Here is a 26965-nt window from a genome sequence, read left to right as displayed (position 1 = left end):
CGATGTGCGATACTGATCAATCCTGTCAGATACTGTCGTGTCTGTCTCAGTTACCCATGAACCATGGACCTTGCCGTTGGTGGGGAGGCTTGCGTGATTCAGCGATACAGATGGCCGTACCGTAGGTGCAACCACAACGGAGGGGTATCTGTTGAGAGGCCAGACAAACGTGTGGTTCCTGAAGAGGGGCAGCAGCCTTTTCAGTAGTTGCAGGGGCAACAGTCTGGATGATTGACTGATCTGGCCTTGCAACATTAACCAAAACGGCCTTGCTGTGCTGGTACTGCGAACGGCTGAAAGCAAGGGGAAACTACAGCCGTAATTTTTCCCGAGGACATGCAGCTTTACTGTATGATTAAATGATGATGGCATCCTCTTGGGTAAAATATTCCGGAGGTAAAATAGTCCCCCATTCGGATCTCCGGGCGGGGGCTACTCAGGAGGATGTCGTTATCAGGAGAAAGAAAACTGGCGTTCTACGGATCGGAGCGTGGAATGTCAGATCTCTTAATCGGGCAGGTAGGTTAGAAAATTTAAAAAGGGAAATGGATAGGTTAAAGTTAGATATAGTGGGAATTAGTGAAGTTCGGTGGCAGGAGGAACAAGACTTCTGGTCAGGTGACTACAGGGTTATAAACACAAAATCAAATAGGGGTAATGCAGGAGTAGGTTTAATAATGAATAGGAAAATAGGAATGCGGGTAAGCTACTACAAACAGCATAGTGAACGCATTATTGTGGCCAAAATAGATACGAAGCCTACTCCTACTACAGTAGTACAAGTTTATATGCCAACTAGCTCTGCAGATGATGAAGAAATTGAAGAAATGTACGATGAAATAAAAGAAATTATTCAGATAGTGAAGGGAGACGAAAATTTAATAGTAATGGGTGACTGGAATTCGAGTGTAGGAAAAGGGAGAGAAGGAAACATAGTAGGTGAATATGGATTGGGGCTAAGAAATGAAAGAGGAAGCCGCCTAGTAGAATTTTGCACAGAGCACAACTTAATCATAGCTAACACTTGGTTTAAGAATCATGAAAGAAGGTTGTATACGTGGAAGAACCCTGGAGATACTAAAAGGTATCAGATAGATTATATAATGGTAAGACAGAGATTTAGGAACCAGGTTTTAAGTTGTAAGACATTTCCAGGGGCAGATGTGGACTCTGACCACAATCTATTAGTTATGACCTGTAGATTAAAACTGAAGAAACTGCAAAAATGTGGGAAATTAAGGAGATGGGACCTGGATAAACTGAAAGAACCAGAGGTTGTACAGAGTTTCAGGGAGAGCATAAGGGAACAATTGACAGGAATAGGGGAAAGAAATGCAGTAGAAGAAGAATGGGTAGCACTGAGGGATGTAGTAGTGAAGGCAGCAGAGGATAAAGTAGGTACAAAGACGAGGGCTGCTAGAAATCCTTGGGTGACAGAAGAAATGTTGAATTTAATTGATGAAAGGAGAAAATATAAAAATGCAGTAAATGAAGCAGGCAAAAAGGAATACAAACGTCTCAAAAATGAGATCGACAGGAAGTGCAAAATGGCTAAACAGGGATGGCTAGAGGACAAATGTAAGGATGTAGAAGCTTATCTCACTAGGGGTAAGATAGATACTGCCTACAGGAAAATTAAAGAGACCTTTGGAGAGAAGAGAACCACGTGTATGAATATCAAGAGCTCAGATGGCAGCCCAGTTCTAAGCAAAGAAGGGAAGGCAGAAAGGTGGAAGGAGTATATAGAAGGTTTATACAAGGGCGATGTACTTGAGGACAATATTATGGAAATGGAAGAGGATGTAGATCAAGACGAAATGGGTGATACGATACTGCGTGAAGAGTTTGACAGAGCACTGAAAGACCTGAGTCGAAACAAGGCCCCCGGAGTAGACAACATTCCATTAGAACTACTGACGGTCTTGGGACAACCAGTCCTGACAAAACTCTACCAGCTGGTGAGCAAGATGTATGAGACAGGCGAAATACCCTCAGACTTCAAGAAGAATATAATAATTCCAATCCCAAAGAAAGCAGGTGCTCACAGATGTGAAAATTACCGAACTATCAGTTTAATAAGCCATGGCTGCAAAATACTAACGCGAATTCTTTACAGACGAATGGAAAAACTGGTAGATGCAGACCTCGGGGAGGATCAGTTTGGATTCCGTCGAAATGTTGGAACACGTGAGGCAATACTGACCTTACGACTTATCTTAGAAGAAAGATTAAGAAAAGGCAAACCTACGTTTCTAGCATTTGTAGACTTAGAGAAAGCTTTTGACAATGTTGACTGGAATACTCTTTTTCAAATTCTAAAGGTGGCAGGGGTAAAATACAGGGAGCGAAAGGCTATTTATAATTTGTACAGAAACCAGATGGCAGTCATAAGAGTCGAGGGGCATGAAAGGGAAGCAGTGGTTGGGAAAGGAGTGAGACAGGGTTGTAGCCTCTCCCCGATGTTATTCAATCTGTATATTGAGCAAGCAATAAAGGAAACAAAAGAAAAATTTGGAGTAGGTATTAAAATTCATGGAGACGAAGTAAAAACTTTGAGGTTCGCCGATGACATTGTAATTCGGTCAGAGACGGCAAAGGACTTGGAAGAGCAGTTGAACGGAATGGACAGTGTCTTGAAAGCAGGATATAAGATGAACATTAACAAAAGCAAAACGAGGATAATGGAATGTAGTCAAATTAAATCGGGTGATGCTGAGGGAATTAGATTAGGAAATGAGACACTTAAAGTAGTAAAGGAGTTTTGCTATTTAGGAAGTAAAATAACTGATGATGGTCGAAGTAGAGAGGATATAAAATGTAGACTGGCAATGGCAAGGAAAGCGTTTCTGAAGAAGAGAAATTTGTTAACATCGAATATAGATTTATGTATCATGAAGTCGTTTCTGAAAGTATTTGTTTGGAGTGTAGCCATGTATGGAAGTGAAACATGGACGATAACTAGTTTGGACAAGAAGAGAATAGAAGCTTTCGAAATGTGGTGCTACAGAAGTATACTGAAGATAAGGTGGATAGAGCACGTAACTAATGGGGAGGTATTGAATAGGATTGGGGAGAAGAGAAGTCTGTGGCACAACTTGACTAGAAGAAGGGATCGGTTGGTAAGACATGTTTTGAGGCATCAAGGGATCACAAATTTAGCATTGGAGGGCAGCGTGGAGGGTAAAAATCGTAGAGGGAGACCGAGAGATGAGTACACTAAGCAGATTCAGAAAGATGTAGGTTGCAGTAGGTACTGGGAGATGAAGCAGCTTGCACAGGATAGAGTAGCATGGAGAGCTGCATCAAACCAGTCTCAGGACTGAAGACAACAACAACAACAACAGTTAGACCTTCCCCATTCTCTGTCGATAGAATTACCAAAAGTTACATCAGTTGCAGCTCTAGCATTTGATCTTGGTCTGGTAGTTTTAATCACTTTAATGGAAGTACAGAACACAATAAACAAAGGAGAAATCTATTACACAAAAAAATGAACACTACATGGACAGCAACTACAATCAGTTCTTACAAATGTCAATGAAAGTAGAAATATTTAAATTACCACTGACAGAATTCACTGAATAAATGCAAATCCTAACTTCCAATGATATCACTTTGCATTGAGATACATACACTTCCGTAAATGACACAAAGTAGCATGTACCATGAAAATCACTGTTTGCCTAACCACATAACACTTCAAAATTAAGTAAACGAGAAAAATACTGATTGGGAGTATATCAGGAAGATCGAAGATCATTGAGAAAATCACTTATTGTATGCATAATATAATACTACAGATTACAAAATGAAAGAGGTTGAAAAATGGCCCACCCAGTTTCCAATAAAGATTAATTACCCTTGATCTAGGTTACGATATCTGTAAAAATACCTTCTTCAGAAATAGTGGGCCTTGTTACATCAATAGAAATATCAAATAATCTTTATTTGCAAAAGGTTGGCCGATTTTTCAACCTTTTCAGATCTACACAATTTATTCCTCTCAGCCATGCTTTCACTACAATCTGTAAAATACATGTCGTAAATCGGTATTCAAAATCGCAAGAAACCAAAAATTTCTTTTCCTGCACGAGCAGAATTTTTCTATTTTACAGAACATTTATCTATATTGTTGTCTCGTAATAAATATGTGAACCAAACTCTCTTGCTGTAATGGCGTATAGTGTATAATTACTTCAATTGTTGTTTCACAAAGTGAAAGTCTATAACTGAAATTTTAATAAGCATATGGCAGCAAAATTAAACTTTTCCTGACTACATCAGTTAGCAAACTACCACATAATTAAGCATCGTAGCAGAAAAGTTCGACAGATGGAAGTTTATTTTTATATTTCCAAACCAGTGTTTGTGTAAGCTTGGATTCTAAAAAATGTATAAAACTTATTTTGATATGGGAAAACGTAAATCTCAGTGCAGGACAATAGAACAGTGTTAAAATTTATTGCTGAACTGATAATATGGGGGCTCACGCTACATGACGAGGAATCCAGATCATCTGGTACATCGAAAAGTTTGTCTAAGACAAAGCATTCCGTTACAAATGCAATTACATGTTCCATCTGACTGGAAAATAAAATTATTCAGATTATAATATTGGCCCTGAATGCTGTTAGTCTTTGTCTATATCTTGAAAGCAATCACTGTACCAAGTCTGTTATTATAATTACAGAGCAAATTAACATAAAAATTAACGCATCTGACTTTCTGACAAAATGCTGGAAAATTCACAAGATAGCATTTTACTGAAATCTTCTACTGATATGATATTATTTTTGCAAATACACTCTGACAGTCACTGTGCCTTACAATGAACATGTACCTTGAGGATAATTAAATTCATTAGTCTACCCCGCGGTGGTCTCGCGGTTCTAGGCGCGCAGTCCGGAACCGCGGGACTGCTACGGTCGCAGGTTCGAATCCTGCTTCGGGCATGGATGTGTGTGATGTCCTTAGGTTTAAGTAGTTCTAAGTTCTAGGGGACTGATGACCACAGCAGTTGAGTCCCATAGTGCTCAGAGCCATTTGAGCCATTAGTCTACCGATGTGCGTGGGACACTCGTCTGTTCTGCAACCTGTACTATTAAGATAATGGGGAGACAGTGAAAACCCAAACTTCATTTTACCATAATTGCGATGTGCAGTGTGAGACGGTATCTCACCAATTTTCGCAAGATGCTTCTCAGTATACGACTCAGTCGTGCAATGCGAGTATACAATCATGAAAGTAAACAATAAAAAATAAGGAACTAAACTTAATGAGTAGTAAATTAGAACAAATACCCTAGGTGTAACTATGTTTAATTAAGACATGGCAACAATATACATTTTCATAACGTTCACACTCCTACACAAGTTAGCAAAATATTTCTTAATAACTTTCCAGTTTATAATTACTTTTCCTGAAACTTGTTTCAGCTGTAAAACAAAACCATATGTAGCGTTGCAACATATGTACTGCAGAGATCAGCCATAAAGTACAGAAGAAAAACTGAATTAATTTTAAAAATTGCCCTTTTGATATTCTTTTATTGATGTCATCTCGTTTTCCTTCTTCAAAACATATCAGCACAAAATCGTTATTAAATAATGCTGCCTCCACTGCAAAGCATGCCAGCTTCCATCCTTTTCAAACCAAGTACATTGTTAGATTGCCAGACTGTCCAACACAAATTTTCTGCTACTAAGAAGTAACCTTTCTGACCAACGTGAGTGGTCTCAAGAACAGGCTTACAAAGAGTATGATTGATTACATCCACCTTACAGATGTCGAGTACATTTATTAATTCACAGCTTCATTCCTGTCTATTGCAGAAACTACCTTCAGAATTGTCATGGAAAATAAAACAAGTTCTTTGAAGCTAACTATCAGCTGCTTAGCTCGCACACGCCATTTTCATTCATATTTTATTCAATTTCACCATACAATTTCGCTTTCATGCAGCTCAAGGTTATTACGTCACATCTCCTGAACTATGCGTCGTACAATGGACAATTTTGCAGTTTCATTCAATGGTACATATGAGCACTCCCTGTGAAATGTTTTTCAAATAGAGTTAGTAACAAAAGAGTAATAAATTAAATCATCGTGCTTCACTCGGGGTTTTTTACTGCAAAAACTGCGAAAAGCAGTAAGTGAGACACATTTTTCCTTTCATAATTTGTAGGGGTTGTTAACAATAACAAAATTCGTGAAGGTATGAAATTATGTTTAAAGTCTGTTGCAAGTCCTCAGATGGTGTTTGAATAAAAACTGGGAATTTCGTGCTAGAACTTCACTTCTTTTTCACCCACACCCCATCCCTCTGATAGGTATGTGGTTGTTTTTAGCTCACAGTCAGGTGTATGCGAATCAAGACAAGAGTTGGAACATATTTGCACACACGTACATACATTCATTTTTGTAATATGTGTGGTTGTAACGATTCGGTCACGGAGGTAACGTACAGTTGGTGGGATTTGTGGCTAAATTTGCAAAGGGCATGGGTGTGATAGCTCCAGTATAATATGTAGCCAAACCTGATATATAAAGTAACCCATCATGGATCAAAAAAAAGTGGGACTAGATCGTTTGACAGTCCTTCTAAACATCACAGCACCGGAATAGGCAAGAATAAATTTCACAGAATTTTGAGAAATGAGCTTGCAAGTGTGAGAATCTGTTCGTAGGTCACTTGAAATTAATGATGGTTAACTCAGAAATGGCTTCTAGTTATTACGTTTGCTCATAAAGTTGAAAAGCTAAAACAGAGGCACAATCCCGATTATTTGAATCCTTCGCAAAACTGACATAATTTTCTTTCGCAGTTGCTAGTAAAGTAAGTACATCACGCTGAAGAGTGCTAGTCGAATACACCCTAAAAAATACACGGTATATTAGTCTAAATTATTTCTTTTCCGGTGCGCCTCCCAGGGTGAGTAAGTTTCCTGAAGTCTGCATCACGCACCCAATCGAAAATACATGTGCATTGCTCTGATTGGCTGGCATCGCCCAAGGCTGAGTTTTTTCCCGCAAATGATACTTGCTTGCGAGATGTTCCGCTCCACTGGACAGTGTCCGCTGATGATTGATCGCCTCTGAGTTGAAGATGTACTTACACGTAGCAAGTGGATGCATAATTTATAAGAGGCGCTCACAATAAAACTGCTGTCTTTCTCCACTTCAGTATGCCAGCCATTCCGCTTGATTATATGGTGTCTCCATATCGAAGTGGGCTGTGTCACATAACGCCGGATTTCAGAACGTTGTTCGATTGCTACGTACTAGTTAGGACCTGACGTTCCCATACTAGGACAGCAAGGTTGCAGAATCGAAACTATGTGCAAGAGACACCAAGTTCTTTTAACGCTTGGTTACCAAGTAGCGCCCTCTGCATTGAACAATATTAACCTTTGTGATGCTCTTAAGACCACACTCGAGCACTCATGAAACTCAAACATACCCAGTAAACAACAATTTTAGTGGCCTTTGGTCCAGGTGTACATTCATGTACTTACTGTGTGGCGCAAATAATGACGTACTGAAAAATTCATGGGTGCCTAAAACAATTATGTCAACATGTAGTGTGATGTTTTGCAGAATGTACGTTACAAATACTTGTATCCTATCCCACATGTTGCATGCATTTAACAGAAAATCGCTCAGAAGATCAAACTGGACTAGCAGGCTATATTCTGTTTATGGAAGACGCAAGAACAGAATAATGGGATGAAGACGTTCCAGTATACCTATTCGCTGGATCTGTGATCTGGAGTAGACAGTGGTCAGTGACAGAATTACCCTGCAGGCACCCTTAAAATAATAAAAAAAGACCCTTATGTGAAAAGTGAGAAAAGCTTATGACCTTAATTTAGATAAAGATTTCACTCCGTCTAGAACATGTTTGAGTTGTCAGTCTTCTGACATGTTTGAGCGACCTGCCACAAATTCCCGTTCTGTGCCAACCTTTTCATCTCAGAGGAACTTTAGCTGCATGTATTCCAATCTTCCGCCGTTTCTACCTTCTACAGGTTCCTTCATTACCACAGAAGTTGCTCCCACATGTCTTAAGAGACGTCCTTTCACCCAATACCTTCTGCTTGGTGGTGGCAAGTTCCTGTGGGACCAAACTGCAAGCTTATACAACACCTAACTAACTTAAACTAACTTATGCTAAGGACAACACAGACATCCATGCCCGAGTGAAGACGTCGAACCTCCGATGGGAGGAGCCGCTCGAACCGTGGCAAGGCGCCTGAGGCAGCGCGTCTACCTTGCACGGCGCCTTTTTCATTCCCGTGTGTTCCACATATTCCTTTTCTCGTCGACTCTGTGGAGAAACCCCCAATTCCTAACCTTATCAGTCCTCACAATTTCCAACATTCAGTGTAACACCACGTCCTAAATACTTTGATCTCCTTCTGTTCCAGATTTTTCTCTATCCATGTCTCACTAACATACAATGCTATGCTCCAAACGTACACTCTCAGAAATTTCTTCCTCAAATTAAGGCCCATGTTTGATAGCAGTAGACTTTCCTCGTCCAGGATGCCCTTTTTACCACAGTTAGTCTGCTTTTGATATCCTTGTTGTTCCTACTGCCTCGGTAGCAGAATTCTTTATCTTCATTTACTTTATGATCCCCAGTCTCAACGTAAAGTTCCTCGACTTTATCTTTTCGCTACTCCTCATTACTTTTGTCTTTCTTGGATTTACTCTCAAGCCCTATTCTGTACCCATTAGACAGTGCATGGCACTCAGCAGGCCCTGTATCCTTTTTCACTTTGACTGAGGATAGCAATGTTGTTAGAGAATCTGGTCATTGATATCCTATCGGCTTGAATTTTAATTCCACTCTTAAAGCTATCTTTCACTTCCGTCACTTCTTTTTCAATGCATCGATTCAACATTGGACGTGTGTCTTACATCATTTTTAATCCGAACACTTCGTTCTTCGTCTCCCACTCTTATTGTTCCCACTTGGTTCGTGTAGATATTATAAGCTACCCGCCTTTCCCTACAGCTTATTCCTACTTTTCCCAGAATTTAGAACACCTTGCACCATTTTACATTGTCTAACACTTTTTCAGGTCTACAAATTCTATGAATGTGTCTTGATTTTTCTTCAGTCTTGCTTCCATTATTAACTGTAACGTCAGAACTGCCTCTGGTGCCTTCACCTTTCCTGAAGTCAAACTGGTCGTCATCTATGAGATCATAAGTTTTCTCGTCCATTCGTCTGTTATTATTCCTGTCAGCAACTTGGATGCATCAACTGTTAAGTTGATTGCGCGATATCTCTCTCACGTACTCGCTCTTGCAATCTTTGAAACTGTGTGGACGTTTTTTCGCTAAAGTCTGATGGTATATCGCCAATCTACAACATTCTACACACCAGCGTCAATAATGGTATTGTTGTCACTTCCCTACTGATCTTAGAAATTACGATGGGATGTCATCCATTCCTTGTGCCTTATTAGACTTTAAATTCTCCAAATATCTTTTAAATTCTAACTCTATGACTCGGTCTTCTATCTCTTCCTGTCGACTCCGGTTTCTACTTCTGTCGCTTCATCAGGCAAGTCCTCCCCGTTATAGCGATATTCAGTGTACTCTTTGCGTCTATCCAATTTTACCTCAGCAATTAACAGTGAAATTCCCATTCTACTCTTAAAGTTATACCCCTTGCTTTGAATCCCACCGAAGATCATTTTGACTTGCCTGTAAGTATAGTTACTCCCTCTGGCACTCAATTCTTTTGCGATTCTTCGCATCTTCCTTGCAGCCATTTCGCCTTAGTATTTATATAAGTCCTAAGTTACTTTTATATCTGTATTCCTGAATTACTCTAACCTTTTTTTTTTACTTCTTCCTTTTGTTGATGAGCTGAAGTATTTCCTCTGTTACATATGTTTCCTTGCTGTTACCTTCCTTGTACCTGTATTTTTCATTCCGGCTTATGAGATTGCTCTTTTTAGACACGTCCATTTCTCTTCAACTGAACTGCTTACTGAGCTTTTCAGTTAGTATTTATAATCTCAGAGAACTTCAAACATATCTCTTCATTCCTTAGTACTTCCGTTTCCCACTTATCTCCACTTCGATTTTTCTTGACTCGTCTCTTACATTTTAGCTTACTCATCATTACTGAAGTGTTATCTGAGTCTATATCTGCCCCTGGACACGGCTTACAATCCAGTATCAGATTTCGGAATCTCTTCTGCCTGACCATGAGTTATCTAACTCACATCTTCCCGTATTTCTCTGCCTTTTCTAAGCATACCTCCACCTCTAATGATTCTTGAACAGAATATTCTCTGTTACTAGCTGAAATTTATTGCGGAACTTAATTCGTCATTCTGCTCTTTTATTCCTAGTACCAAGTTCATACCTTCCCGTATACCTTTCTTCTGTTCCTTCTCCTACAACCGCATTCCAGTCCCCTATGACTGTTAGATTTTCACCTCCTTCTTCGTACTGCATTACCCGTTCAATATCCGCATATAGTTTCTCTATCTCTTGATCTTCTGGATATGACGTCGGCATTTATACCTGAACTATTGTTGTACATGTTGGTTTGCTGTCGATTCTGATAAAACAACACTGTCAATCAACTGTTCACAGTAACTAACCCTCTGTTCAACCTTTGTATTCATAACGAATCCCACTCGCCATATAGCAATTGCTGCTACTACTGATGTTACGCTGTACTCTGACTAGATATAAATCCGTGTCGTCTTTCCACTTCACTTCAGCGACACCCGCAGCATCTAGATTCAGCCTTAGTATTTCCCTTCTCCGGTTTTCTAGCTTGATTATCTCGTTCAAACATTTGACATTCCAGCCGTCACCCCCCCCCCCCCCCCCTTCCTTATGGAACTCATTCTTTGGTCGGTTATTCAGTCTTTTCTCATGGGCACCTCCCCCTTTGCAGTCCCTTCCCATAGACGTGATTGGGGGATTATTATGGAATCTTTCGCCAATGGAGAGATCATGATGACCATTTTAGTTACAGGCTACACTTCTTTTCGTTACACATTGTGTGTCTTTAATGCAGTGTGGTTCCCACTGCCTTCTGCATCCTCATGTTGCTGATCACTGCTGATATATCCACATTTTAGCAGCAGTTTCCCACTCCAAGGACATAAATATGCTTTGAACATCCGTCCACTCACTCACTCCCTTTGACAAGACTATTGGCACAATGGGGGATGTTCCTGGCCGCCACTTCTTATTGCTTTCATTGAAAATTTGAGCGGCACCGAGGACGTTCCAATTGTTAATCAAAGACACTATTTCTAGACCACTGGTGTAGTGGCGTAACACATGGGGAGGGGGTGGGGGCGGAGGCAGTGGAGCAGATGCGCTTGGCACAAAACTTTTTAGCGACTCAAAGAAATTGTAGAATAAAATTTTTCTCGTATAATAAAATGCGATATTTTAGGACTTTCATGGAATCCCTGTCATAACTGATTACCTACGTTAATATATTTTTCACAGTTATTATTATATCTGTTCCGCCGTAGGAGTGAGGTTGGTCCTCACCTTCAAAAATTATTTTTTCAGTTATTTAATGTTTTTTCAAAGCTTGTCTCATTATTAATGTTTATAAGGAAGGAATATTTTGCCCAGAGTAGGACAAGACCATAAACAGAAAAGAAACTGTCTGAAGTCTTGACAGATTTATTGTGAAAATGAATGATAGCTCCTGGTCTGTAACTACACCAGAATTTACATTTTTGTGTAATCCTGGGCACATACGTTCTTTTCTCCCTACAGTAGAAGAAGAGATAACATTGCCCAAAAATGCATCACAGTCTGCGCAGAAAATCAGTTTCTTAGAGCAGACTGATTTGAGTTTTCACTGACATTTGTTGTTGGAGAATGAAAGTGAGAAATTGAAAGGTGAACTTGATAATAGAGCGACATGTTAACTACAGAATTTTTTTTAAACATATAGTACTGGTGAACCATTTCGAAAGGATTTCCTTTACTTGAATATAGAAAACGGCGAGAGGATTTTAAAGACAAAGTTGTTGTATTCTCTTGCGAAATGTGATATATACTGTTTTCTTTGAATGCAAAACACTGTAGAAGTTCCTTTGTACAGCCACATGGTTCCCAAACAGGCAAACAAATGGACCCCAGAGTATTAGATCCTGGAGGCTGGCCGTGTGGCATCGCCCGCTCTGCCTGTGAGTGGACATGTGGCTGCTCCTTCAGCAAGGTCCGAGCAGGCACACGGGGGGAGGGGTTTATTAGTTATTGGGAGCTCCAACGTTAGGCGGGTGATGGAGCCCCTTAGGGAAATAGCGGAAAGGTCGGGGAAGAAGGCCAGTGTTCACTCTGTCTGCTTGCCGGGGGGTCTCATCCGAGATGTGGAGGAGGCCCTACCGGCGGCGATAGAGAGCACTGGGTGCACCCGACTGCAAATTGTTGCTCATGTCGGCACCAATGACTCTTGCCGTCTGGGTTCAGAGGTCATCCTCAGTTCGTACAGGCGGTTGGCGGAGTTGGTGAAGATGGAAAGCCTCGCTCGCGGGGTGGAATCAGAGCTAACTATTTGTAGTATCGTTCCGAGAACCGATCGCGGTCCTCTGGTTTGGAGTCGAGTGGAAGGCTTAAACCAGAGGCTCAGACGATTCTGCGGACCTCCGCTATCGGGTGGAGAAATGTAGGGTCCCCCTGAATAGGTCAGGCGTGCACTACACGCCGGAAGCGGCTACGAGGGTAGCGGAGTACGTGTGGAGTGCACATAGGGTTTTTTTAGGTTAGAGAATTCCCTCCCTAGGCCCGACAAGACGCCTCCTGAGACGCGGCAAGGCAGGAGTAGGCAAAATGCAACAAGGAATAACAATATTAATGTGCTAATAGTAAACTGCAGAAGCGTCTATAGAAAGGTCCCAGAACTGCTCTCATTAATAAACGGTCACAACGCCCATATAGTACTAGGAACAGAAAGTTGGCTGAAACCAGACGTAAACAGTAATGAAATCCTAAACTCTGATTGGAATGTATACCGCAGAGATAGGCTGGACAGTGAAGGGGGAGGCGTGTTTATAGCGATAAGAAGTGCAATAGTATCGAAGGAAATTGACGGAGATTCGAATTGTGAAATGATTTGGGTGAAGGTCACGGTTAAAGCAGGCTCAGACATGGTAATTGGATGTCTCTATAGGCCCCCGGGCTCAGCAGCTGTTGTGGCTCAGCACCTGAAGAATAATTTGAAAAATATTTCGAGTAGATTTCCCCACCATGTTATAGTTCTGGGTGGAGATTTTAATTTGCCGGATATAGACTGGGAGACTCAAACGTTCATAACTGGTGGCAGGGACAAAGAATCCAGTGAAATATTTTTAAGTGCTTTATCTGAAAACTACCTTGAGCAGTTAAACAGAAAACCGACTCGTGGCGATAATATATTAGACCTTCTGGTGACAAACAGACCCGAACTATTTGAATCAGTTAATGCAGAACAGGGAATCAGCGATCATAAAGCGGTTACTGCGTCGATGATTTCAGCCGTAAATAGAAATATTAAAAAAGGTAGGAAGATTTTTCTGTTTAGCAAAAGTGACAAAAAGCAGATTACAGAGTACCTGACGGCTCAACACAAAAGTTTTGTCTCAAGTGCAGATAGTGTTGAGGATCAGTGGACAAAGTTCAAAACCATGGTACAATATGCGTTAGATGAGTATGTGCCAAGCAAGATCGTAAGAGATGGAAAAGAGCCACCGTGGTACAACAACCGAGTTAGAAAACTGCTGCGGAAGCAAAGGGAACTTCACAGCAAACATAAACATAGCCAAAGCCTTGCAGACAAACAAAAATTACGCGAAGCGAAATGTAGTGTGAGGAGGGCTATGCGGGAGGCTTTCAATGAATTCGAAAGTAACGTTCTATGTACTGACTTGGCAGAAAATCCTAAGAAATTTTGGTCCTATGTCAAAGCGGTAGGTGGATCAAAACAAAATGTCCAGACACTCTGTGACCAAAATGGTACTGAAACAGAGGATGACAGACTAAAGGCCGAATTACTAAATGTCTTCTTCCAAAGCTGTTTCACAGAGGAAGACTGCACTGTGCTTCCTTCTCTAGATTGTCGCACAGTTGACAAAATGGTAGATATCGAAGTAGACGACAGAGGGATAGAGAAACAATTAAAATCGCTCAAAAGAGGAAAGGCCGCTGGTCCTGATGGGATACCAGTTCGATTTTACACAGAGTACGCGAAGGAACTTGCCCCCCTTCTTGCAGCGGTGTACCGTAGGTCTCTAGAAGAGCGAAGCGTTCCAAAGGATTGGAAAAGGGCATAGGTCATCCCCGTTCTCAAGAAGGGACGTCGAACAGATGTGCAGAACTATAGACCTATATCTCTAACGTCGATCAGTTGTGGAATTTTGGAACACGTATTATGTTCGAGTATAATGTCTTTTCTGGAGACTAGAAATTCTCTGTAGGAATCAGCATGGGTTTCGAAGAAGACGATCGTGTGAAACCCAGCTCGCGCTATTCGTCCACGAGACTCAGAGGGCCTTAGACACGGGTTCACAGGTGGATGCCGTGTTTCTTGACTTCCGCAAGGCGTTTGACACAGTTCCCCATAGTCGTTTAATGAACAAAGTAAGAGCATACGGACTATCAGATCAATTGTGTGATTGGATTGAGGAGTTCCTAGATAACAGAACGCAGCACGTCATTCTCAATGGAGAGAAGTCTTCCGAAGTAAGAGTGATTTCAGGTGTGCCGCAGGGGAGTGTCATAGGACCGTTGCTATTCACAATATACATAAATGACCTGGTGGATGACATCGGAAGTTCACTGAGGCTTTTTGCAGATGATGCTGTGGTGTATCGAGAGATTGCAACAATGGAAAATTGTACTGAAATGCAGGAGGTTCTGCAGCGAATTGACGCATGGTGCACGGAATGGCAATTGAATCTCAATGTAGCGAAGTGTAATGTGATGCGAATACATAGAAAGATAGGTCCCTTATCATTTAGCTACAAAATAGCAGGTCAGCAACTGGAAGCAGTTAATTCCATAAGTTATCTGGGAGTACGCATTAGGAGTGATTTAAAATGGAATGATCATATAAAGTTGATCGTCGGTAAAGCAGATGCCAGACTGAGATTCATTGGAAGAATCCTAAGGAAATGCAATCCGACAACAAAGGAAGTAGGTTACAGTACGCTTGTTCGCCCAATGCTTGAATACTGCTCAGCAGTGTGGGATCCGCACCAGGTAGGGTTGATAGAAGAGATAGAGAAGATCCAACGGAGAGCAGCGCGCTTCGTTACAGGATCATTTAGTAATTGCGAAAGCGTTACGGAGATGATAGATAAACTCCAGTGGAAGACTCTGCAGGAGAGACGCTCAGTAGCTCGGTACGGGCTTTTGTTGAAGTTTCGAGAACATACCTTCACCGAAGAGTCAAGCAGTATATTGCTCCCTCCTACGTATATCTCGCGAAGAGACCATGAGGATAAAATCAGAGAGATTAGAGCCCACACAGAAGCATACCGACAATCCTTCTTTCCACGTACAATACGAGACTGGAATAGAAGGGAGAACCGATAGAGGTACTCAGGGTACCCTCCGCCACACACCGTCAGGTGGCTTGCGGAGTACGGATGTAGATGTAGATGTAGAAATATTGTTATCATTTAGAAGCACGTGAAAATTGGGAAGAGCCTGATATATGTCTACAGACATTTGAAGCAATCGGTGATGCTGTTCAATTAGAACATCATAAATCGGTTTTGGAAATGGAGGTCTGTAGTTACATGATCTCTTGGTTGTGTATTGTATTTAGCCAGACAATTGTTATCCATGTGTGGTCACTCGTAACATCTTTGTGACAGCGATAACTGTGGAAATATTGTCGAAACTTTCAAGATGCTTGCCAAATACATGCTAGTAGAGAATCATCTTTACGAAATTCAGCCAGTAGGTGACTATCTAATGTCTTATTTTTCTCCACAAAGCCAAAATAAATTCGTCATGTCAGAATAGAAATATTTAATAATGTTTCTAAAGTTAACTATTTCTCTATCGTGCTTTATAATACGCCAGATATATAACAGACCGACAAAATGTTTTAAGTATTTCGTTATGTACATACTGAAGGTTCAGAAGTCAGAGTAGGGGAATCTTTATTGACTTCTTTACACTACATCGGAAATCAGCTACTGGAATTACAGAATATATTTGTAGCCAGTTTCGTGGAGTTGGTCTCATGCTGGTGTACTTCTGTGTATAAGGACACGGTAATACTGCGACATGAAATGGGCAGTTGGTGGTGTTCAGAGTCATATTATACTTATATACCCAAAAGCAATGTAACAATCACTCATTTAAGCGTCCTGGAGTACATTCAGCTATTGTTGGAACCAAATCGCTGACTTTTTTGGCATGTAGAAACTGTGTAAAAATTTTCTCAAGCTATACACGTTATTCGGATTTTCGTAAATAACATATAATGAGAGACGATCATGTTTCACAGGGCAGTGTTAGAGGATGAATCTGTACATGTACGTACTGAGCAATCTGAAGTGTAATTGAACTTTTGGAAGTCTTGAGGGACAGATCAAGAGAAACCACAAAAACCGAAAGATATGGGGGCGTTTGTTGGTTTGCGTGATGATCTATCCTTTCTTTGGATTCCTTTATTTTTGGAGCATAGAACTTACTGAAGTGAATGACACTCAGATATATCTACAGCAAAAAGGACTAGGGATAGATCAGTGTGTTCAGAAGCTTAAAGAAATGACTCCATTTTGTGAAGAAAAGCGTGATTCTTTAGTCACACAACATGGAGATATGGAGGATATTTGATATTTCAACAGAAAGAATATTTAGAAGAAGAATAAATTATGTTTGGTGAGAAAAGTATTGACTTTCGCTTAAATTTAATACAGGAACCTCTTTGGATGTACCTTGTGGCAGTAAATAAGTGAATATTAGAATTAAAAGAAACTACATTACAGGTACTTCATCAGCTATTTTTCTTCCTTCAAATTCAAATATTACTTTATGCAGAAAAGTATTAATTAAATTTTCGAAACTTTCAGCATTTATGTGACAGCTTATTTAGAATTAAATATTTCAGCTATGTTCCTGAGGTACATGTCTTAGATGTTCAACCGGAACAGAACTTTTTTGCATAGAAAGGTTTATCATTACTAAGATGACTAATAAAGTGGAAGACACAAGATAATTAAATTAATAGTGTTGTGATGCCAAGAACATTCCTGACAAGCTCTACATCAGATATTACTTGTGAGAGAGTTTTACAAAATCAAAGCTAAGAAAGACGAATAAGATACTGACTATGAGCCAGGATATGGTAAATGAACTTACAATTTTATCAACTGAAAGAAAAATACTAATATCATTTAACGATGTGACTGAACAATTTGCAAGGATAGAAACCAGATTTTAAAGAAATGCAATTGATTCACTGAAATGTCTAATGGGTAAGGTTTCCTGTTCCCCTACTTTACTGTACTTCTATTGATTCCTGTACACTGGTATAGTTTCGAAATAAGTGTTAATGACTTTAGAGAAGTAATTTGGTCTTAAAATTATAATTGTAGGATTAGAAAATCAATTATTTAAAACTTCAGTTTATAACAGCTTATGAAGGAGAGCAATGTTTCAATTCTATTCAGGCAGTCGAAAGCTACAGTGCAATACTGAGTACAGTGCCCATTATTTTTGAGAATCTTATTAACTGTATTAAATTAGGCGCTCATAATGCACTCTTCACAAACCATTAATATATGATCTCACTACTGAATTTATTATAAAGACAATCAACAAAACATACCATTTTGTTACATTATGAGACTTTGCCAAGACCTTTGCTTTTGTTTTGTCGAAGTCTACATGGGCAATAAAAATATCACAGATTAGATGACATTCCTATAACCAAATATCACACACGCGCAACGCACTGAAGAAACAGAACTAAACTGATGATGGCGAATTACAATATCTAGAATTCCACAAGGTTTGATATTGCATATGTTTCTGTTCCCATTCCATTAAAATTGATGTTGAAAATACTTCAAAGGGCTGCCATACAATTATAACTTAGGCTGACAACAAAAGTGTGCGTAATAATGGCCATATTCAACCATAACAAAGACGGTCCGGCATTAAGACAACATGTATAGAACTTTTTCACAGCTAGAAGTTGAGTTTTACTTACGCAAATATATATGCTGCACGATATGAAGCAAAGAAAATTATTTGCAAGTATGAGAAACTGACAGACTTTCTTACAATTAAACAAACACCATCTGAAACATTTGTCATAATGGGGTGTGCTTCTACATCAAAAATCAGTTGAAAATATGCTTCTATCAGAAAAGGTTGAGCAGAAGATGTAGAAATGATTCGCTAACAGACACTATCACTTTGTCTTTAGTACCGGAACTTGTTCTTGATTTAGTTTAAAATATTAAACTATCTGTTTTTAGAAGTACAAGACGAAACAGGGATTTCCATGAAAATTGAGGAGAAACTTAAAAATTATTCACTATAGCCCCTTCTTTACAAACTTTCTGTTGATGTAATTTAACGAATGATGATTGTAGTTATTCTTCGACATCTGACGAAAATTCCATTCTCTATAGATATTTATTCTCAAATAAATTTTTATGTATGTAATTGGGCTCTGATGAATACTAAGCTTTCATTCAGACATGAATATTGACTATGTAGTGAAACTTTTCGAGCTACCACCCATTTGATATTAATGGATTCTTTACTAAGTTTCCATACTAAATTTAGCACAAATGTTATATAATACTCTAACCCTATCGATAGCAATGCATTTTGCATAATGGATAATATTTTATGCCCAACACAAAAGAAAATAAAGAAAGAAACACGTTTTGTTGATTTTGTTAACTTTTATTAAACCTAGAATAACAAGGTGCGGCTAAAATTAACCCAGTCCATTTGTTATCCTATGTTGCTACTACTGGCTTCTCGCATGGGAGATATTGTTTATCATTCCATTCAGTATTATTCTTCAAGTTGAGGCGGCTATTATCGCTCAGGTTTTATTCTCCATAATCCTTTACAGGTAAACTGTGAAATTTATCCACAGGGGTAAAAGAAAATCATTCTCTCTTGTTATTTACGTGAATTTTCTTCTTATTTTTACCACAAAGGTGGTATTTTGTTTGCAGACATATAAAATGTCTTCTGACAAGATATTAAGAACTCCAGAGGAAATATTATTTATTTCCCATTGTTTAACAGAGTTAAACTGTGTCCTTCAGTCATGAAATCCTTTGCGAACTTTCTTGAATACGAAACGCTCTCAAGCTTGTTTGTGGTCTTGTGGTTGTAGGATCATTTCTTAATATGGTTGTGCGTGTGTGTGTGTGTGTCCTATAGTTGTTGTTTATGATGCTGTTGTTGTTGTCTTTCAATTGTTGTGAATGGTGCAATGGACATAACTTTTTTATCTTTGGCATAAGAAACTGAGCATATTTTGATGTACTAAATTATGTATAAAGTTAAGTTACTTGGACTCTGTAACTTTAAACGTGTGTTTTGCTCTGGTTCAGCATCTTTCTGCCGTGATTATTGTGAAATGTGTATATGCATACCCCCACATCACGAAAACAGTTTTTTATTTATAATTAATGAAGGTATGGAAGAGCAGAATTCACTTGCATTGTTTCATTTGTAATAATACAGTAGGTGTATCAACAGTTGATTTATGATAATGTCTTCTATGCATTACCTAAGATTCTGACTGTATTAGATAGTATTTTATATCAGACTAATTCTCTTATTTCAACAGTTATTACTCTACTTTATCCCAAAATGAAAACCAACATGGAAACTCTTTTCGTTACAATGTTGTTTACGCGTTTTGATAAAGCATTTGCTGGTGATCAATACTTTGTAGTTTAATAAGCGGTGTGAATAATGATCTCATTCGTTTTTCTAAAGACATAAATGTAATGCCTGACTATCACCATGCAACCAAGATACAGTGGGCACAATGTATTTGATGCTTCAACAATTAAATTATTCTAGACAACTTATTTATAATATATACGCTGTCAGCACAGTAACTTATCATCTTAATATACGCCAAGAAGTTGAAAGAGTTAGGATAATCGCAGGACAGTTTGCTCTAAGCCAGTAATAATTTTGGACAGTTGCGATATGAACAAAACCGTTCTATTTATCTACTGAGGCTATTACTGCGGATGTCCGTTTATGTATAGTTATGGTGAATATTATCAGTCAGAAACTCCCGCCACACGATGCTATTCTCTAGTTGGTCTATGCCGGTATTTTCCTCTTCTAATCCGTTGTTGTTACTGTTAATTAAATTATGTGCAGCTCAAAACTAGCCGTCCTCTTCAGATGTGGCCCAGATAATCCGAGAGACTGGATAGCTCTGTTACAAAGCATCGTTGTTCCTTTGCGGTAGTTTGAAGCACTCCACGTTTACGTTATTAGTACACGAAAATGTTTATCTAGGTTGATAGAGCGTTAAAGAAAACCAAGAACATCTTTCTTGTCCATTCGTTAATGTAACATTAGAAGCACATGACAAAATTGTTTCCATTGAAACATTCACTATGAAAAAACAAGACATAATCCTGGCAGGTGGATCACTAATAAAGGGGAGGAATTACCAGCCAACCCGTCAGGTGCTAAAAACCATGTAGATTGCGTGTATACGCATACACACAGACCCACACACACACACACACAAATGCTTACGAAGATGATGTTTACTGGTTAAGCATTCCATATTAACGAAAAGAATACTATTACAAAAATGAGAAAATGAGATAGTGAAACGGTGGAATTGTTGGGGCTGGCTGACCTTTGCCAAAAAATGGGAAAAACGTCAGCCACTCCTATCCCTGCTAAATTCTACACAAAAATTATTTTATGGAATACCTCACGAAGTTGTCAAATATTTGTTACACACGCCCATTCGTAATTTGAAATATGTAGCATTCCCACAGGTAATTATAAGGCTGCCCTCGTTTGAGCAAATAAAATGTATGCTATTGTCAGTGGAACATTACAAGCATTGCAATCCGGTCGGTCTTGTCGCTTCAGGAGAAACCAATGTCTCAGGAGAATGTGTCTGACATGAACGCTTGTTGATAACAACATACTTCCGTGACTCCTTGGAATTATTCTACAGTCATACTGTTTCTTTCATCAACCACAGAGTGTTGTCTGCCAATTTTAGTTAATTCTCCTCCCAGAGATGTAGGATCCGTTTCCTCCACAGCGAGGTCAAGCATGTGGAGGGATAATGGACTAAGCCACTGTAGGTATTGTGAAGGCCTTGTTGTATGTTGCATTCGCAGATTCGTCTCCCCAGATCATACGTGCTCTGGTATACAGCGGTAAAACCCGTCCTTCATTACGTTTGGGAGGTGAATGGGTGTGTCCTGCATGTTGTGGGGTGTTTACTGTGCTGGAAGCAAGTTGGCGATAGTTTTCATGATTTTAGTGCCTCAGAGCAGACGAGCATTTCGTAGCTCAAGGTACGCCTTATCTGCTCCAGTACACTCAAACCTGCATCAAGCGCTACACTGCGCAAAGTGAACTCATTTAGTAAGAGTACATTGAGGACATGATTAAAGCAAACGACAGTGCTGCTCACGTTTGCCCCTTCTTTAGACCATATAATTTATGATATGGAGTCGCAATGCTATTTGTAAATATTATGATATGTGGGTCATATTAAAGGGTATTGTATCCTTTAGTCTGTTAATTGTATAGTGACTGTTTGTTTCGACGGCAACAAGAGGGCGTGACAATTCTAACACTTGTGAAGTTAGGATGCTTCATGCACACAAAGTGCGATTATCTCTGCTTTCGCACTAAATGCAAATAAATTCCTCGCTCATAGTTAATTCTGAAAGCCAGTGTCATGGATAAGCCAGCCTAGACCACACAAAAGCCTTATGTGCTCTGTTGGATCTCTAGGACATCGTGCAATCAGAATTTTCAGTTTGGTAGGCACGAGATCTTTTTTGTCAAAAACGAGGCGTAGAAACCACACCGAACCTCAGATGCACACAACGATGTCTCATATAAGCAATGCATTAGGGCTAAACGTGCGTTGTGAGACAACTACATCTTCACAGCTTTCTTTACCGGATTCTCTAATCTCATGAATATAAATTGCAACGAACGTGTTGCTGTTGCTGGCTTAGAGGGTGAGCAGAACATAGCACTTGTGTTCACAAATAATGAACAATGTACTGGTTTATTTATCGTGGATATAATTCTGTTAATAGCAACACATCAGGCTGGCACTCAGCTCTCTTCTGGAACATCGTTCTCCCGCTCAAACAAGTCTGACGCGATCTCCCCATCTCGACATCTATAATAACGCTGTAAAAGGAACGAAAATAGAAGGATGGGTAGCCCGTCCCAGAAGCCGAGTTGATGGAGCAGTCTGGGGATGTTAGGTATACAATTGATGTCAGTAACCTTCGATAGAGGGGAAATATTCCTATGAGGTTTTGAAGCAAATTAACTTTATAAAAACAGGCAGATCACTAATCTTTGCCAAAAACAAACAAAGTACCCAAAACACAGCTCTTTGGAATACCTTAATTAATATGTTATACAATAGATGTACTAATCTACACAGGTAACTTGCGTATGGTTTACTAAATATGATATCTGTGTCTTCAGTAGCACAAAAGCTCAGTCTACCGTGTAACATCACAATAAGTGATCTGAGAATGAACTCTGAGGAGGGAACACTTGAGAACATGTTTTCCTGAAACCTACAATATCAATAGTTGATAGTTTTTCACAAAATAGTATTGTGTTCCATTAAGCATTTCTAGATTTTAACAACAAAGAATTAACCAATTTTAAATGATACAACCGAACACTTTGCATAAATGCTGAACTGGTCTGAAGTTCAGTAACCGCCCTTTCATAATCAAAAAATTATCCAGGGAAAGATTCCTCAGAGACAAGCTTAATTATGCAATATCTAAAATGGTATGCAATGTAATTCATCATCTTACTGTGTAAGACGTAAGAGATGTCGTATACGAGGGCTATTCATCCAGTTACCTGCGGCGAAGGTTGGTTTGAGTAGCAGGACCCAGAATTCAACGACTGCAGAAATTCAAAGCTAGTCAAACGCTATCAATGGTGTCTTAATGTGGCTGGGAATTACGAGGAAAAATAAATTTCAGTACCTACTTCCACGGTGCTGTAAAAAATTCCATAAATTTATTTACATTCAAAATGATACAAAAGTAAGTGGAAGTATCAGTTTTATTCCATATACTCCTTTTCAGTGTAGTAACGTATTAAGTATTTCAGATGTATATCTACACTATCTGAGGTGCAAAAAAGGTAAAATTCGGAGAAATACATTGAAGCGCCAAGGAAACTGCTACAAGCATGCGTATTCAAATACATAGATTTGTAAACAGGCAGAATATGGCACTGCCGTCGGCAACACCTATGCAAGACAAGTCTCTGGCGCAGCTTTTAGATCGGTTACTGCTGCTACAATGGCAGGTTATCAAGATCGCACGAGCGATGTGACACAGCATCTCCGAGGTAGCAATAAAGTGAGGATTTTCCCGTGCGACCATTTCACGAATGTGCCGAGAATATCAGAAATCCGGTAAAACATCACATCTCGGACATTACTGCGGCCGGAAAAGATCCTGTAAGAACGGGACCAACGACGACTGAAGAGAATCGTTCAGTGTGACCGAAGTGGAACCCATTCGCTAACTGCTGCAGATTTTAATTATTGGCCATCAACAACTGTCAGTATCCGATACATTCTACGAAACATAATAGATATGGAGTTTTGAAGCCGAAGACCCACTGGTGTATCATTGAGGACTGCACGACACAAAGCTTAACGCCTCGCCGGGGCCCGTCAACACCGACATTGTACTTGAAACATGTTGCTGGATCGGACGAGTCTCGTTTCAAATTGTATCGAGCGGATAGACCTGTACGGGTATGGAGACAACCTCATGAATCCATAGACGTCGCATGTTAGCGATGGAGGCTCTGTAATGGTGTGGGGAGAGTGCAGTTGAAAAGATATGGGACCCCTGATACGACTAAATTTGACTATGACAGCTGACTCGTAGGGAAGCATCCAGTCTGATCACCTGCATCCATTCGTGACCACTGTGCATGCCGACGGACTTGGGAGATTCCAGCAGATCAACGCGACAACCCACAAGTCCAGAATTACTACAGAGAGCCTCCAGGAACACTCTCCTGAGTTTAAATATTGCGCTGGCTACCAAACTCCCCAGCCATGAACATTATTGAGCATATCTGATACCTTGGAACATGCTGTTCAGAAGAGATCTCCACCTCCTCGGAAGGTTTTATGGACAGTGCTACTTCCGCGATTAGTCTAATCCATGCCACATCGTGTAGTGACAAAGCTCTGTACTCGCGGGGGCCCTACACGATATTAGGCAGCTCTATCAATTTCTTTGGTTCTTCAGTTATGTACATCAATATTAATTGAGGACTTTCAATAATTTTGTACTAGATGTTGTGAGGAATGGAAATCAGGCTTGATGATTTAAAAAATCATTGAATCACTTATTTATTTATCTATTGAACATTTTTCAGTTTTATGCATTTTTGCGAACATCTTAGTATAACAGAGTCTCTGTGTTTATTTGCCTTCAGTAAGGCATTCTTGTTACTCGTACTGCATTTAACATAAGCTACTTTGACATATTTACGCAAAAAACGTTCAGTGACTTAGAAAATAAAACTTTGCCATCCGATAAGACAAAAAATTGTAAGACTTTTTTGTCAGTGTCTGTATGCGGATCGAAATCAGCAGTTCAGTCGCCCAGTTAGCTTGCTGATGTTGTTGTCATCAGTCCGAAGACCGATTCGATAAAGCTCTCTACGCTGGTCTGCCCAATGCGGCCCTCTTCATCCTTTCATATCATATTTCAACCTGCGTACTTAGTCTCCCTCTACAACGTTTCCCCCTCACATTTCCTTCCATGACGAAACTAACGATTCATTGATGCCATAGCATGTCTCCTATCAACCGAAACTCATCTTTCAGGCAAGTTGTGCCACGCACTTTTTTTTATTCGATTCTTTCTTCTTTGATTCAGTACCACATCATTAGTTAGTCTGCATACCCACCTAATTTTCTACATTCTTCTGTATTACTACTTTTCAAGAGCTTCCTCTCTCTACTTGTTGCAACTGCTTGCCGTCCACGATTTTCAAGGCTACACTCCACACAATTATCTTCAAAAAATACTTCCTAACATTTCACGTTATAGGCGATTTTGTTGTTGTGCAGCACCTGCTGTGATTGGTGTGGCCATATTAAGGCTGCCGCCAACGGTCTGACGCAACAGGTGGTCTGGAAGCAGGTCAGACAGGTTCCTACGAAGCGGTCTTACGCAAGCAAACGATGCTGATGCCGTGCATACTGCTATCTAGGTTTCGTGGTACTTGGCACACATTTTGGCCCCAGCGGTGAAGCCAGAGCCGTAACATCGTTGATAGAGCGGAAAGGCAGAAGCTACTGAGTCGTTGGTGACCTGAGACCTTCGCAGCTAAGGTGTGGGTCTGTCACGTAATGGAAACGAAGCCTTACCGAAACAGTGACAAGCCAAGCGTATATAAACACTAACCATTTTAAATGCACAGTATCAGTCACCATCGGCAGCGGACTATGAGAGAATGTGCCAATCATCGTCGTGATAGGGGCCATCTAACTGGAGGCCGTGGATGCTGCATTCGCCAAACTGCGGGTCTTCCTGCTGAACATTCGCTCAGATACCGCTGGGATTCGAGCTTGGGCCTTCCAATGGGATGTTCACCTACTAGCTGACTTGCATCAGCTACAAGTGCTTAACGTGGGAGACCCTGTTTCGTGTCTGAGTCTACCTAGCCGCATTGTACGGACAAATCTATTCCAACTGATCAGCTCTAAGTGGGCACATTCCACTACTGGCAACCGCTATTGCTGTTGCTCCATCTCTGCATGCTTGAGTGTCTCTCTCACTGAGTCAGGCTTCCGCCCAGACAACAGGACCTAATTTTCGCCGCGCGGACTGGCCACGCGGTCTTGGGAGTCATATCGCGGATTGCGAGGCCCCTCCCACCGGAGGTTCGAGTCCTCCCTCGGGCACGGGTGTGTGTGTTGTCCTTAGTATAACTAAGTTTAAGTTAGTTTAAGTAATGCGTAAGAGTAGGGACCGATGACCTCAGCAGTTTGGTCCTTTAGGAATTCACACACATTTAAGCATTTGAACTTCTAAGTTTCAGGGTCCGTTTTTGGGACTCGCCTTGATGCTGATGAGCTGCTACACCGCCGTAGGGCTGACAACGTCACCCCGCTTCAGCAGCCGCCCACTGGACGGAGCCGACGTCGTATGCTGCCCATGAGAGGAAGCCACTTGATGATCTCAGGAAGCACACTCCACCAAGTGAGACCAGCCTGCGTCTTGGGGTCACTCACCAATGCCTCACAATACTGCTATTGTTGTATGTTTTACTCGGAATAAACATATCTATTTAATTCTTGTTTCCATGGTCGTATGTCTGATATCCACCTGGTTCTACCCACTGCCTGACTGCAACCTCGCGCAGGATAGACAGGTGACCATCGCCCTTATCACATCAACAGGTACACCATCCAGCATAGGAATCATTCACAAACACCCCCCCCCCCCCTAACTTAATTTTCTCGGAAACATTTTTCTTGCTATTGTGTCTACATTTTATATCGTCTCTATTTTTGCCACAGTCACTTATTCTTGTGACCAAACAGCAAGCAGCAATGGCTGGTTTTGGTGTCTCATTTTCTGACCTAATTCTATCAGTATCACCTGGTTCCATTATACTTGTTTTATTTTTATTGATATTCGACTAGCAACTTCTCTTTAAGAAACTTTCCATTCTCTTAAA

At 40.2% G+C, this 26965-nt stretch overlaps 1 long non-coding RNA gene across 4 annotated transcripts in view; it reads left to right on the top strand.

Annotated features, from left to right (window-relative positions):
- Positions 1 to 26576, top strand: part of LOC126272318 (uncharacterized) — a 115616-nt gene extending 89040 nt beyond the window's left edge. For 3 of the 4 annotated variants that reach the window (XR_007549206.1, XR_007549207.1, XR_007549208.1), the window contains one exon: positions 26318 to 26576. This is a non-coding gene — a long non-coding RNA (uncharacterized LOC126272318). The remainder of the gene's footprint in view (positions 1 to 26317) is intronic. The other variant, XR_007549205.1, reaches the window with a different exon arrangement.
- The last annotated feature ends 389 nt before the right edge of the window (positions 26577 to 26965 follow it).

The sequence above is a fragment of the Schistocerca gregaria genome, chromosome 5, assembly GCF_023897955.1.
Source record: "Schistocerca gregaria isolate iqSchGreg1 chromosome 5, iqSchGreg1.2, whole genome shotgun sequence".
NCBI lineage: Eukaryota > Metazoa > Arthropoda > Insecta > Orthoptera > Acrididae > Schistocerca > Schistocerca gregaria.
The sequence above is the reverse complement of the archived record's forward strand: the minus strand, read 5'-3'. Positions and strand labels throughout refer to the sequence as shown.